The sequence below is a fragment of the Oncorhynchus nerka genome, linkage group LG27, assembly GCF_034236695.1.
Source record: "Oncorhynchus nerka isolate Pitt River linkage group LG27, Oner_Uvic_2.0, whole genome shotgun sequence".
Classification (NCBI taxonomy): domain Eukaryota; kingdom Metazoa; phylum Chordata; class Actinopteri; order Salmoniformes; family Salmonidae; genus Oncorhynchus; species Oncorhynchus nerka.
Genome location: NC_088422.1, coordinates 51,066,141 through 51,079,152, shown reverse-complemented (window position 1 = coordinate 51,079,152; position 13,012 = coordinate 51,066,141). Strand labels below are relative to the sequence as shown.

Genomic DNA, 13,012 nt, shown 5'->3' with positions numbered 1-13,012 from the left:
TTTTTAATTTGTTTATACCTTCCGGAAACCTGCCTCACCCAATGTGATACGGAATCGCTATTATTTTAAAAATTTTAGAACACACTCAAGAACCTCCAGACGCTAACCAGCTAACTAGCTACAAGCTATTTAGTAATTGTTAGTTTTTTAACCTGGATAACACTCGCCAGTCCAGCTTCCCTGCCCATCCACCGCTGCCCCCTGGACACTGATCTCTTGGCTACATAGCTGACGCACACTGGACTGTCCATTAATCACGGTACTCCATTCTGCTTGTTTGTTTTATCTGTCGGCCCCGTTGCCTAGTCAACGCCATTTTACCTGCTGTTTGTTGTGCTAACTGATTAGCCTCGCCTACTGTTTTAGCTAGCTTTCCCAATTCAACACCTGTGATTACTGTATGCCTCGCTGTATGTCTCTCTCAAATGTCAATATGCCTTGTATACTGTTGTTCAGGTTAGTTATCATTGTTTTAGTTCACAATGGAGCCCCTAGTTCCACTCTTCATACCCCTGTTACCTCCTTTGTCCCATCTCCCACACATGCGGTGACCTCACCCATTACAACCAGCACATCCAGAGATACAACCTCTCTCATCATCACCCAGTGCCTGGGCTTACCTCCGCTGTACCCGCACCCCACCATACCCCTGTCTGCGCATTATGCCCTGAATATATTCTACCATGCCCAGAAACCTGCTCCTCTTATTCTCTGTCCCCAACGCTCTAGGCGACCAGTTTTGATAGCCTTTAGCCGCACCCTCATACTACTCCTTCTCTGTTCCGCGGGTGATGTGGAGGTAAACCCAGGCCCTGCATGTCCCCAGGCACCCTCATTTCTTGACTTCTGTGATCGAAAAAGCCTTGGTTTCATGCATGTCAACATCAGAAGCCTCCTCCCTAAGTTTGTTTTACTCACTGCTTTAGCACACTCTGCTAACCCTGATGTCCTTGCCGTGTCTGAATCCTGGCTCAGGAAGGCCACCAAAAATTCAGAGATTTCCATACCCAACTATAACATCTTCCGTCAAGATAGAACTGCCAAAGGGGGAGGAGCTGCAGTCTACTGCAGAGATAGCCTGCAAAGTAATGTCATACTTTCCAGGTCCATACCCAAACAGTTCGAACTACTAATTTTGAAAATTACTCTCTCCAGAAATAAGTCTCTCACTGTTGCCGCCTGCTACCGACCACCCTCAGCTCCCAGCTGTGCCCTGGACACCATTTGTGAATTGATCGCCCCCCATCTAGCTTCAGAGTTTGTTCTGTTAGGTGACCTAAACTGGGATATGCTTAACCTGTCAGTACTCTAGGGGCAGTATTTCATTTTTGGATAAAAAGACGTGCCCGTTTTAAGCGCAATATTTTGTCACGAAAAGATGCTCGAATATGCTTGGAATTGATAGCTTTGGAAAGAAGACAGTCTTACGTTTCCAGAAATGCAAAGATTTTCACTGTGAGTCCCTTAGAACAAATGTTTCGGGCAAAACCAAGATGTATGACCGACCAGAAAATGCACAGGATTTCTGAGGCTACGTTTTCCATGATCGCCTTATATGGCTGTGAATGCGACAGGAATCAACGGACTCTTTCTCTTGTTTCCCCAAGGTCTCTGCAGCATTGTGACGTATTTGTAGGCATATCATTGGAAGATTGACCATAAGAGACTACAATTGCCAGGTGTCCCTCTTGGTGTCTGCGTGGCAATTGGTGCGCAAAAGTCAGGTCCCAGTATTTTTCCAGTCACTTATCAGAACGAGGCAAGATACAAGGACGGTGCTTTCAATGGAGAGAAATATGACAAACCACCTTCAGGATTGATTCAAACAACGTTTTCCATGTTTCAGTCAATATTATGGAGTTAATTCGGAAAAAAGTTCGACATGTAGGTGACTGAATTTTCGGTTAGTTTCGGTAGCCATATGCATAGTAACAAAAGGGAACGATGTGTCCTACACAAGAATCTTTCAGGAAAAACTGGACATCTGCTATGTAACTGAGAGTCTCCTCATTGAAACATCTGAAGTTCTTCAAAGGTAAATTATTTTATTTGATTCCTTGGCTGGTTTTTGTGAATATGTTGCGTGCTAAATGCTAATGCTAACGCTAAGCTAGCTATCACCACTCTTACACAAATTAGTGATTTTCTCTGGTTCTAAAGCATATTTTGAAAATCTGAGACGACAGGATTGTTAAGAAAAGGATAAGCTTGAGAACAGGCATATTTATTTCGTTTCATTTGCGATTTTTAAAAATCGCTAACGTTGCGTTATGCTAATGAGCTTGAGGCTGTAGTAACGATACCGCATGCGGGATGGGGCGTACTATCAGGTTAACACCCCGGCAGTCCTACAATCTAAGCTAGATGCCCTCAATCTCACTCAAATCATCAAGGAACCCACCAGGTACAACCCTAACTCTGTAAACAAGGGCACCCTCATAGACGTCATCCTGACCAACTGGCCCTCCAAATACACCTCCGATTCCCTGATCCACCTCTACGCAGACGACACCATTCTATATACTTTCGGCCCGTCATTGGACACTGTGCTATCCGTGGCCTCCAACTGCTCTTAAACGCTAGTAAAACCAAATGCATGCTTTTCAACCGATCGCTGCCTGCACCCGCATGCCCGACTAGCATCACCACCCTGGATGGTTCCGACCTTGAATATGTGGACATCTATAAGTACCTAGGTGTCTGGCTAGACTGCAAACTCTCCTTCCAGACTCATATCAAACATCTCCAATCGAAAATCAAATCAAGAGTCGGCTTTCTATTCCGCAACAAAGCCTCCTTCACTCACGCCGCCAAGCTTACCCTAGTAAAACTGACTATCCTACCGATCCTCGACTTCGGCGATGTCATCTACAAAATGGCTTCCAACACTCTACTCAGCAAACTGGATGCAGTCTATCACAGTGCCATCCGTTTTGTCACTAAAGCACCTTATACCACCCACCACTGCGACTTGTATGCTCTAGTCGGCTGGCCCTCGCTACATATTCGTCGCCAGACCCACTGGCTCCAGGTCATCTACAAGTCCATGCTAGGTAAAGCTCCGCCTTATCTCAGTTCACTGGTCATGATGGCAACACCCATCCGTAGCACGCGCTCCAGCAGGTGTATCTCACTGATCATCCCTAAAGCCAACACCTCATTTGGCCGCCTTTCGTTCCAGTACTCTGCTGCCTGTGACTGGAACAAACTGCAAAAATCACTGAAGTTGGAGACTTTTATCTCCCTCACCAACTTCAAACATCAGCTATCTGAGCAGCTAACCGATCGCTGGAGCTGTACATAGTCTATTGGTAAATAGCCCACCCATTTTAACCTACCTCATTCCCATACTGTTTTTATACTGTTTTTATTTATTTACTTTTCTGCTCTTTTGCACACCAATATCTCTACCTGTACATGACCATCTGATCATTTATCACTCCAGTGTTAATCTGCAAAATTGTAATTATTCGCCTACCTCCTCATGCCTTTTGCACACATTGTATATAGACTCCCCCTTTTTTTCTACTGTGTTATTGACTTGTTAATCGTTTACTCCATGTGTAACTCTGTGTTGTCTGTTCACACCGCTATGCTTTATCTTGGCCAGGTCGCAGTTGCAAATGAGAACTTGTTCTCAACTAGCCTACCTGGTAAATAAAGGTGAAATAAAAATATTTATAATGCTATCTCCGACATGGCAGATATCTGTTTGGGTTGTTTGGGTCTATGAGTGCCATACTCAGATTATTGCATGGTGTGCTTTTTCAGTAAAGTTTTTTTGAAATCTGACATAGCGCTTGCATTAAGGAGAAGTGTATCTATAATTCCATGCATAATAGCTGTATCTTTTATGAGTATTTCTGTAAATTGATGTGGCTCTCTGCAAAATCACTGGATGTTTTTGAACTACTGAACGTAACGCGCCAATGTAAACTGAGATTTATTTACAGAAATATTAACTTTATTGAACAAAACATAAATGTATTGTGTAACATGAAGTCCTATGAGTATCATCTGATGAAGATCATCAAAGGTTAGTGATGAATTTGATCTATATTTCTGCTTTTTGTGACTCATCTCTTTGGCTGGAAAAATAGTTGTGTTTTTCTGTGACTTGGCTCTGACCTAACATAATCGATTGGTTTGCTTTCGCTGTAAAGCCTTTTTGAAATCAGACACTGTGGTTGGATTGACAAGAAGTGTATCTTTAAAATGGTGTAAAATACTTCTATGTTTGAGGAATTTTAATTATGGGATTTCTGTTGTTTTGAATTTGGCGCTCTGCACTTTCACTGGCTGTTTTCATTTCGATCCCCGTTAGCAGGATCTCAGCCCAAAGAGGTTAATATTCGTAGTTATTACCTAAAATTGATAACGTGCCTCTCAAGCAGACCCTGATATTGTTAATGTATCTGAGACCTGGCTAAATGATCGACCCTGGACTCTGACGTTGTTATGGATGGTTACAATGTGTTTCGCGCTGATAGGAAAGGCAAAGTTGATGGTGTTGCTATTTACACAAAGAATCCTCTTTCTGCGTCTCTGTTAATTAAAGGGTACTTCCATTCCTAAACCATTTCAATTGTTGGCGTTAAGTCTTCAGTTGTGTTCAAACTCAAAAATAACAGTTCTAGGAATCTATCGTCCACCTTCCACCAAGAAGTGTGTACTCAACGAACTCATTGATTTAATTGCCATTTTTATTATCCCAGAGGTGTTGATCGCTGGAGATTTTAATCTTGCATGGGGAACGCAGGATGCTGATTGTCTAAATTATTTTTGCACTAATCTAAATTTGACGCAGCTGATTTACAAGCCCACTCGTCCAAACTTAAAAGGATCTACAAAATCGACTTTGATTGACCTCATATTTACAAATACTCCAGAGAAATATGCTGGGAGTGGGGTATTTGCTTTGGATATTAGTGACCACTGTCCCATTGCATGTGTCAGGGATATACGGATATCCAAATCTCATTTTATCACCAAGAGACATTTTTTTACATTTTGATGAACAGGTATTTTTTTGTGACCTTTATTTTTAGTGACATTGATTGTATTGCATCTATACCTGACACAGAGTTGGCTCTGAACCACTTCTCAAATGTTTTCAATTGTATTAGGCGTACTAGTCGGGCGTATTCTAGATAAACATGCTCCCCTTAAAAAATGTAGAATTAAAAATCGGTCTTGCCCTTGGTTCAGTCCAGAGCTATCTGAAGTCATACTCAACAGAGATGCTGCCTGGGCCAAAGCTAGATTCACAGACTCGGGCCCAGACTGGCAGTCTTTTAGGCGGTTGAGAAATCTACAAATGATCTGGACAACTATCGCCCCATTTCAAGGCTACCTTGTTTAGCTAAAGTTCTTGATTCCTTGGTTAATGTACAAATTCATTCCTTTTTATCTGATAATTGTATTCTTAATATAAACCAATCAGGGTTTAGGCCTGGGCATAGTACTACCACGGCAACCAGGCTAGTTGTTAATGATCTTGTCAATGCCTTGGATGCTAAAAAGAGCTGTGCTGCCTTTTTTATTGATCTGTCAAAGGCGTTCGACACTGTTGATCATTCTGTTTGGCTGAAGAAATTATCAAGAGTAGGCCTTGGATATACAGCCTGTTTATGGTTTCAGAATTATCTTAGCGACAGAACACAGGTCATCTTGATAGATGGGGTTAAATCAGAATTTCTTGAGATTCAAAAAAGTGTTCCTCCGGGTTCGATTTTGGGTCTATTACTGTTCACTTTATATATTAATGACATAGAAAACACTGTTAATTCTTGTAGCATTCATCTCTATGCAGATGACACTGTTTTGTATTCCTGTGCGACCTCAGCGCAGCAGGCCATTCGTGAACTTCAGCATTACTTTGATTCAATTCATCTGAGAAGCTAAGATCCAAGATTGTTTTTTATATCGAAATAAATCATGCCTTAGTATTAAAAATAGAAGAAAGATTGTTCAAGCAATGTTTCTCCCTGTATTGGATCTTGGGAAATTGTTTACATTCATGCGGCAACCTTTGTTTTAACCTCCCTGGGCTCGAACCAGCAACACAACAACAACAGCCACCATCGAAGCAGCGTTACCCATGCAGAGCAAGGGGAACAGCCACTCCAAGGCTCAGAGTGAGTGACGTTTGAAACGCTATTGGCGCGCGCAAACTAGCTAGTCATTTCGCTTCGGTTACACCAGCCTCATCATCTCGGGAGTTGATAGGCTTGAAGTCATAAACAACGCAATGCTTGACGCACAACGAAGAGCTGCTGGCAAAACGCACTAAAGTGTTGTTTGAATTCATGTTTACACGCCTGCTTCTGCCTACCACTGCTCAGTCAGATACTTAGATACTTGTATGCTCAGTTAGATTATATGCAACGCAGGACACGCTAGATAATATCTAGTAATATCATCAACCATGTGTAGTTAACCTGTTGCTTCTACTCGGGACGCTTGCGTCCCAACTAGAGCTCTGGAAATGCAAATGCGCTACGCTAAATGCTAATAGTATTAGTTAAAACTCAAAAGTTCATTAAAATACACATGCAGGGTATCGAATTAAAGCTACACTCGTTGTGAATCCAGGCAACAAGTCAGATTTTTAAAATGCTTTTCGGCGAAAGCATGAGAAGCTATTATCTGATAGCATGCAACACCCCAAAAGACCCACAGGGGACATAAACAAAATAATTAGCATTTCGGCGTTACACAAACCGCACAATAAAATAGAAAACATTCATTACCTTTCACCATCTTCTTTGTTGGCACTCCTAGATGTCCCATAAACACTATTTGGGTCTTTATTTCGATTAAATCGGTCCATATAAAGCCTAGATATCGTTATATGTAGACTGTGTGATAAACGAAAAAAACATTGTTTCAAAACGTAACGTCATTTTTTAAAATTCAAAAAGTCGACGATAAACTTTCACAAAACACTTCGAAATACGTTTGTAATGCAACTTTAGGTATTAGTAAACGTTAATAAGCGATAAAATTCATCAGGAGGCGATGTAAAGATCATTAGCTGTCCGTCTGGAAAAATGTCCGGCTAGAAACTCAACGAAAATATCCGGTCCTAGACCGGATTAGATACGGTGTCCTGCATGTGTTTGACCAAGAAAAACTCGAAGGGAAATGACAAGACTCTAGACACCGTGTGGAAGCTGTAGGTACTGCAACCTTTTCAGTGATCAGTTTTTCCTGTGCTTTTCGATGTAAATGCCGTTCTGGTAAAGCCACAGCAGTGATTTAACCAGTTTTTTAAACGTCTGAGTGTTTTCTATCCACACAGACTAAGCAAATGCATATACTATATTCCTGGCATGAGTAGCAGGGCGCTGAAATGTTGCGCGATTTTTAACAGAATGTTCAAAAAAGTAGAGGGTCGACTTAAGAGGTTAACTAGTGATTTTGATTGATCGTTTTTTATAAGATAAGTTTAATGCTAGCTAGCAACTTACCTTGGCTTACTGCATTCTCATAACAGGCAGTCTCCTTGTGGAGTGCAACGAGAGAGAGGCAGGTCGTTATTGCGCTGGACTAGTTAACTGTAAGGTTGCAAGATTACATCCCCCGAGCTGAGAAGGTGAAAATCTGTCGTTCTGCCCCTGAACAAGACAGTTAACCCACCGTTCCTAGGCCGTCAGTGAAAATAAGAATGTGTTCTTAACTGACTTGCCTAGTTAAATAAAGGTATAAAAATATATATAAAAAAATAAAAATATATTTAATCGGCCAAATTGGTGTCCAAAAATACCGATTTCCGATTGTTATGAAAACTTGAAATCCTAATTAATTGGCCAATCCGATTAATCGGTCGACCTCTAGTACAAATCATCTCTAACTTGTTAACAATTTCTGCTAGTTAGTTTTTGCTACCATGTGAGTTTTAGCTTGCTTGAGCCTGCTAACTGAGGAGTGTTAATTCACCTGTTTCCATACATGTTTCATTTTAAAACATTGTATTATACAAAGGAGGTGTTTAATCTAACTGCTTAACTATGGAGCTATACATGGAATTGTGTTTGGTTTATTTTTACTCATTTTTTTCTAATCTTTACAGGAAAATACCACGGGCACTATCTGATGTGTGGAGATATTTCACTGCAGCTAATGTAGATGGAAAAGCTGTGTACATTTGAAAATACTGTGCCAAATCATATGTGAAGAATGCAACAAAGATGCAGTATCATCTGGCCAAGTGCATAGAGTTCCCTCAGTGCTCACAACAAGCAACCTCTGACAAAAGTCCCTCTACTTCTATTTGAGGTGAAAATGATGAATCAGACACCTTATTGACAGCAACAGTTCATGGTCCTCCTGGAATCAGTAGTTTTTTTGACTCCATGGAGGAACGTAGTCAGAGAAATGCTGATGAATGTCTTGCTCGAGCTGTGTATGCAAATAGGTTCACCTCAGGCAATGTGTATTGGAATGTGTATTGTTAGGGGTTTGGACAATTCACAATATATATATATATCTCGATTTCTTGTTTTACTCTAAACAAATTAAAAAAGGCTACGACATCATTCTTAATTCAATTTTCTTTATTAAATAAAAAAATATACAAGGCCTCGAGGCCTATTTGTGCAACACAAATGCACACCACATACCCACACGTCTATTCTATTGTTTAGGAATGTTTTGACCACTAGCTGTTAAATATTTTGATTGAAAATGTATTAATTGAGTTCATTTGTTGTTATAACTAAAACTGCCTGTGGTTATTTGCTATTGGATTGGCAGAATGACACAACTACTAACACATTAGCCAACAGCTGGCCTGAACATAACTTTTTTGAAGGCACTTTATTCATCCAATGTCACACTTACCAATGGCGAGGTGAAGCTGTGCCCAAAGCACTGCAGGCGGGTCCAGTTTTTCAAGCGCAATGCTTTTATCATGTTGCTCCCGCTGTCAGTTGTCATGCACACCTGTCAGTTATCGATCATCTTCCACGATGCCAGAGAGTCATTGAGACCCTGGGCTATTACTTCACCCGTATGATCATTGGGGAAGTAAGACGTCTGGAGGCAGACATTTTGCAATTCCCAGTCTTCCTTTATGTAGTAGACTGTCAAACTTAGGTCTGGCTCTGCCGTTCTGCTCGACCATAGATTGGCTGTGGTGGAAAAATAAGAAACACTTGCCAGCTTCTCTGCGACTGTTTCGTGGGTAGCAGTGTATAATCGCGGCAGGGCTTCCTCCGTTAAATACTTGTGGCTTGGCAGCTGATATTTGTGGTCAACTGTACCTAGCAGCTCTTTAAATCCTGGCTTTTCTACTGTAAAGATTGGGACCATATCTTTCGCTATGTAATAGGTCACTGCATCCGTTATCTCCTTCCACCTCAAACTTTTCTTGTCATAAGGGATTACGTTTGAAAAGGATGTGGCTATGGTAGTTAGTCTTTTAGCAGACATTTTGGGAATCGGGCGACTGGAATCGGCATTGCGTAATCTCACGCATTCCTCTCTTTCCACTGCGTGTTTCAGTTGCAGGTGATTGAAGAGGTTGGTTGTGCTGCTGCTTTTTGTAGCAATTGTCTTTCGACACATCTTGCACATGACATTCGTTTGCTGAACATCAGACAGAACCACTTCCATATTACTGAAAAAACATTGCTACCCTCTTTGTTTGTGATTTCATCCTCAAGAGAGGCTGAGCTGCAAGCATTTCGCTACACTCGCATTAACATCTGCTAACCATGTGTATGTGACCAATACAATTTGATTTTAGCTGGCTTTCCCTCTTTCCATTTTGGTGAAACTCTTACCGCCGCTACACTTCTCTGCCGTGGTTACAATTTGTGAAAGGCTGTCTAGGGTTATGATTGGTGGATAACCTCTGTGCACGTGTTGGCATGCAATTGGTACATGATTTGACATTGGGCTGACAGAGAAGAGACAGTGTGACGCTGCATTTGTAAAATGTTACAACACTATAACAGAACCTTCATTCCTGCGATACAGGCATTTTAAAACATAAACTTGATATCGTAAAACTTCGATATATCGCCCAGCCCTAATTGGAAGAGATTTCTGAATGTTCTTCGCCCAGCATATACCCCTTCAACCAGAATTGCTTTATCTACTCATTTGCTGGATGTAGAGTTCAACAGAGTTCAAGTGAAGGTCAAGAAAATCATAGAGAAAGCAGACTGTATTGCAATCATCTCTGATGGGTGGTCGAATGCTTGTGGGCAAGGAATAATTAACTACATCATCTCCATCCCTCAACCAGTATTCTACAAGAGCACAGACACAAGAGACAACAGACACAACAGTCTCTACACTGCAGATGAGCTGAAGGCAGTCATCAATGACCCTGAACCACAGAAGGTATTTTCACTGGTGATAGACAATGCTGCGAACATGAAAGATGCATGGTCTAAAGTGGAGGAGTCCTACGCTCACATCACACCCATTGGCTGTGCTGCTCATGCATTGAATCTGCTCCTCGGGGACATCATGGCACTGAAAACAATGGATACAATCTACAAGAGAGCCAAAGAAATTGTTAGGTATGTGAAGGGCCATATAGCAGCAATCTACCTCACCATGCAAGGTGAGAAGAATAAGAGCACCACATTGAAGTTGCCCAGCAACACCCGTTGGGGTGGAGTTGTCATCATGTTTGACAGTCTCCTGGAGGGGAAGGAGTCTCTCCAAGAAATGTCCATATCACAGTCTGCTGATATGAACAACTCCATCAAGAGGATCCTCCTGGATGATGTATTTTGGGAGAGAGTGGTAAGCAGCCTGAAACTCCTGAAACATATAGCAGTAGCCATTGCATGGATTGAGGGAGACAATGCCATCCTGTCAGATGTTCAGACTCTGCTTGCAGATGTAAGATAAGAAATCCGTACTGCTCTGCCCACTTCACTGTTGCTCCAAGCAGAGGAAACTGCAGTTCTGAAATACATCAAAAAGCATGAAGACTTCTGCCTGAAGCCCATACACGCCGCTGCGTATGAGCATCCTCACGCTGAGCATCCTCAGTTCAGCTCAGTTCAGTAGAACCCCTGGTCACTTTAATAATGGAACACTGGTCACTCCAAGTATGCTGGCAATAGCATCCTGTCTGGTGCAGAGATCAACAAGGCCTATGGTGTCATCACCACTGTGTCTCGCCACCTTGGCCTGGATGAGGGCAAGGTTCTTGGCAGTCTAGCGAAGTACACTTCCAAGCAAGAGCTTTGGGATGGAGATGGCAGTCGTGCCAACATATCTGGAAGGGACTTTGTGGATCTGAGGATCTTTTCTCTGTTGCCTCCATCATCCTCCAAATCTCACCAATATCAGCTGCCTCAGAGCACAACTGGTCCTTGTTTGGGAACACACACCAAACCACTCAACAGGCTAACCAATACAAGAGTTGAAAAATTGGTGGACATCCGTGCAAATTTGATGCTTTTTGAGTCTAACAACAAGCCATCCTCAACAAGGTTGGAAAGTGAGAGTGAAGATGAGGCCTCAGAGTCTGATGTTCAAGAGGTGGACGTTGAGGAGGTGCAGGGAGAAGACATTGAAGCCTGAGAGTAAGACAACCAAAGCTTTAGTTTCTAGACAATCATTTTACAGATGTATGTTGAAAAAGTTTTTGGGAGATGCGATGGATCATTGGGGATCATTTAAAATTCATTTTCTTTTGATGTTCAGTGAAATCATCCCGTGTGAAGCGTCAACTCATTTAATTAAAGTTAAATTCGTTACTACAATTTTTCTCTATTGGAAGGATTTAATAATTTGCAATTATGTCTACTTATGATAAGGTAAAACGTTTATGTTTCTGTCTCCATGTGATATGGTAAATATATCCAATGCAAAAAAACATCTTTATTTAAACGGTATTCATATTAATTTGCATATATTTCCATAAATTCCCATATATTCCTGTTAATTCCCACAGAAAGTTTCCACTTCTGAATATTCCCCAAAACGTGCAACCCTATGTGGGAACTCCTGTTGGAAAAGCATTCCAGATGAAGCTGGTTGAGAGAAAGATGTCATCAGGGCAAAAGGTGGCTATTTGAAGAATCTCAAATATAAAATAGATTTTGATTTGTTTTACACATATTTGGTTACTACATGATTCCATATGTGTTATTGTATAGTTTGGATGTCTTCACTATTATTCTAGAATATGCTAAATTTGAAAGGGGGCAAATACTTTTTCACGGCACAGTACATTTAGTGCTGTCAGAAAGCATCCATTCCCCTTGACCACATTGTGTTGTTCTTTTCATTTAGGTCATTATTTCTGAAATCACTACAATGTTGTTGATCCATCCTCAGTTTTCTCCTATCACAGCCATTAAACGCTGTAGTTGTTTTAAAAATCACCAATGGCCACATGGTGACATCCCTGAGCAGTTTCCTTCTTGTCCTTGAAGCTCAGTTCACTTTAATAATGGAACACTGGTCACTTTAATAATGTTTACATACTGTTTTACTAATTTCATATGTATATACTGTATTCAACTGTATTGTAGTCAATGCCACTCTTGACATTGCTCATCCTAATATTTATATATTTCTTAATTCCATTCTTTTATTTTTAGATTTGTGTGTATTGTTGTGAATTATTAGACACTACTGCACTGTTGGAGCTAGAAACACAAGCATTTCGCTACACCCACAATAACATCTGCTAAATATGTGTATGCGACCAATAAAATCTGATTTGATTTGAGGGCTATTGTAAACGGGCTATAAAATCCTTCATAAAATCCAAATCCTTAAGAGGAATTGTATAGCATTTGGGAGAATAAATACTAGTGAACAGGTGCAGTGACCTCAGTGTTTTACTCCTGGGGGGGGTCACTTCATTTACAGTGCCTAAGCGCCAGTCCGGGTGACACCCCTCCAATTAAGCCCCCGTTTCCAATATGGTCAGCCACGATGAACACAAATAAAGAGAAGCCCACCACAAACAGAGCCCTGCCCAGGGAGGAGCAGGCAAAGAAAAGAGCCCCATCCATTTCATCACCGCTTA

The 13,012-nt window shown here is 41.3% G+C and overlaps 1 protein-coding gene across 1 annotated transcript in view; it reads right to left on the bottom strand.

The window, feature by feature from the left end:
* Window positions 1-13,012, bottom strand: part of LOC115111960 (hypermethylated in cancer 2 protein) — a 56,000-nt gene that overhangs the window by 37,559 nt on the left and 5,429 nt on the right. The window lies entirely within an intron of this gene.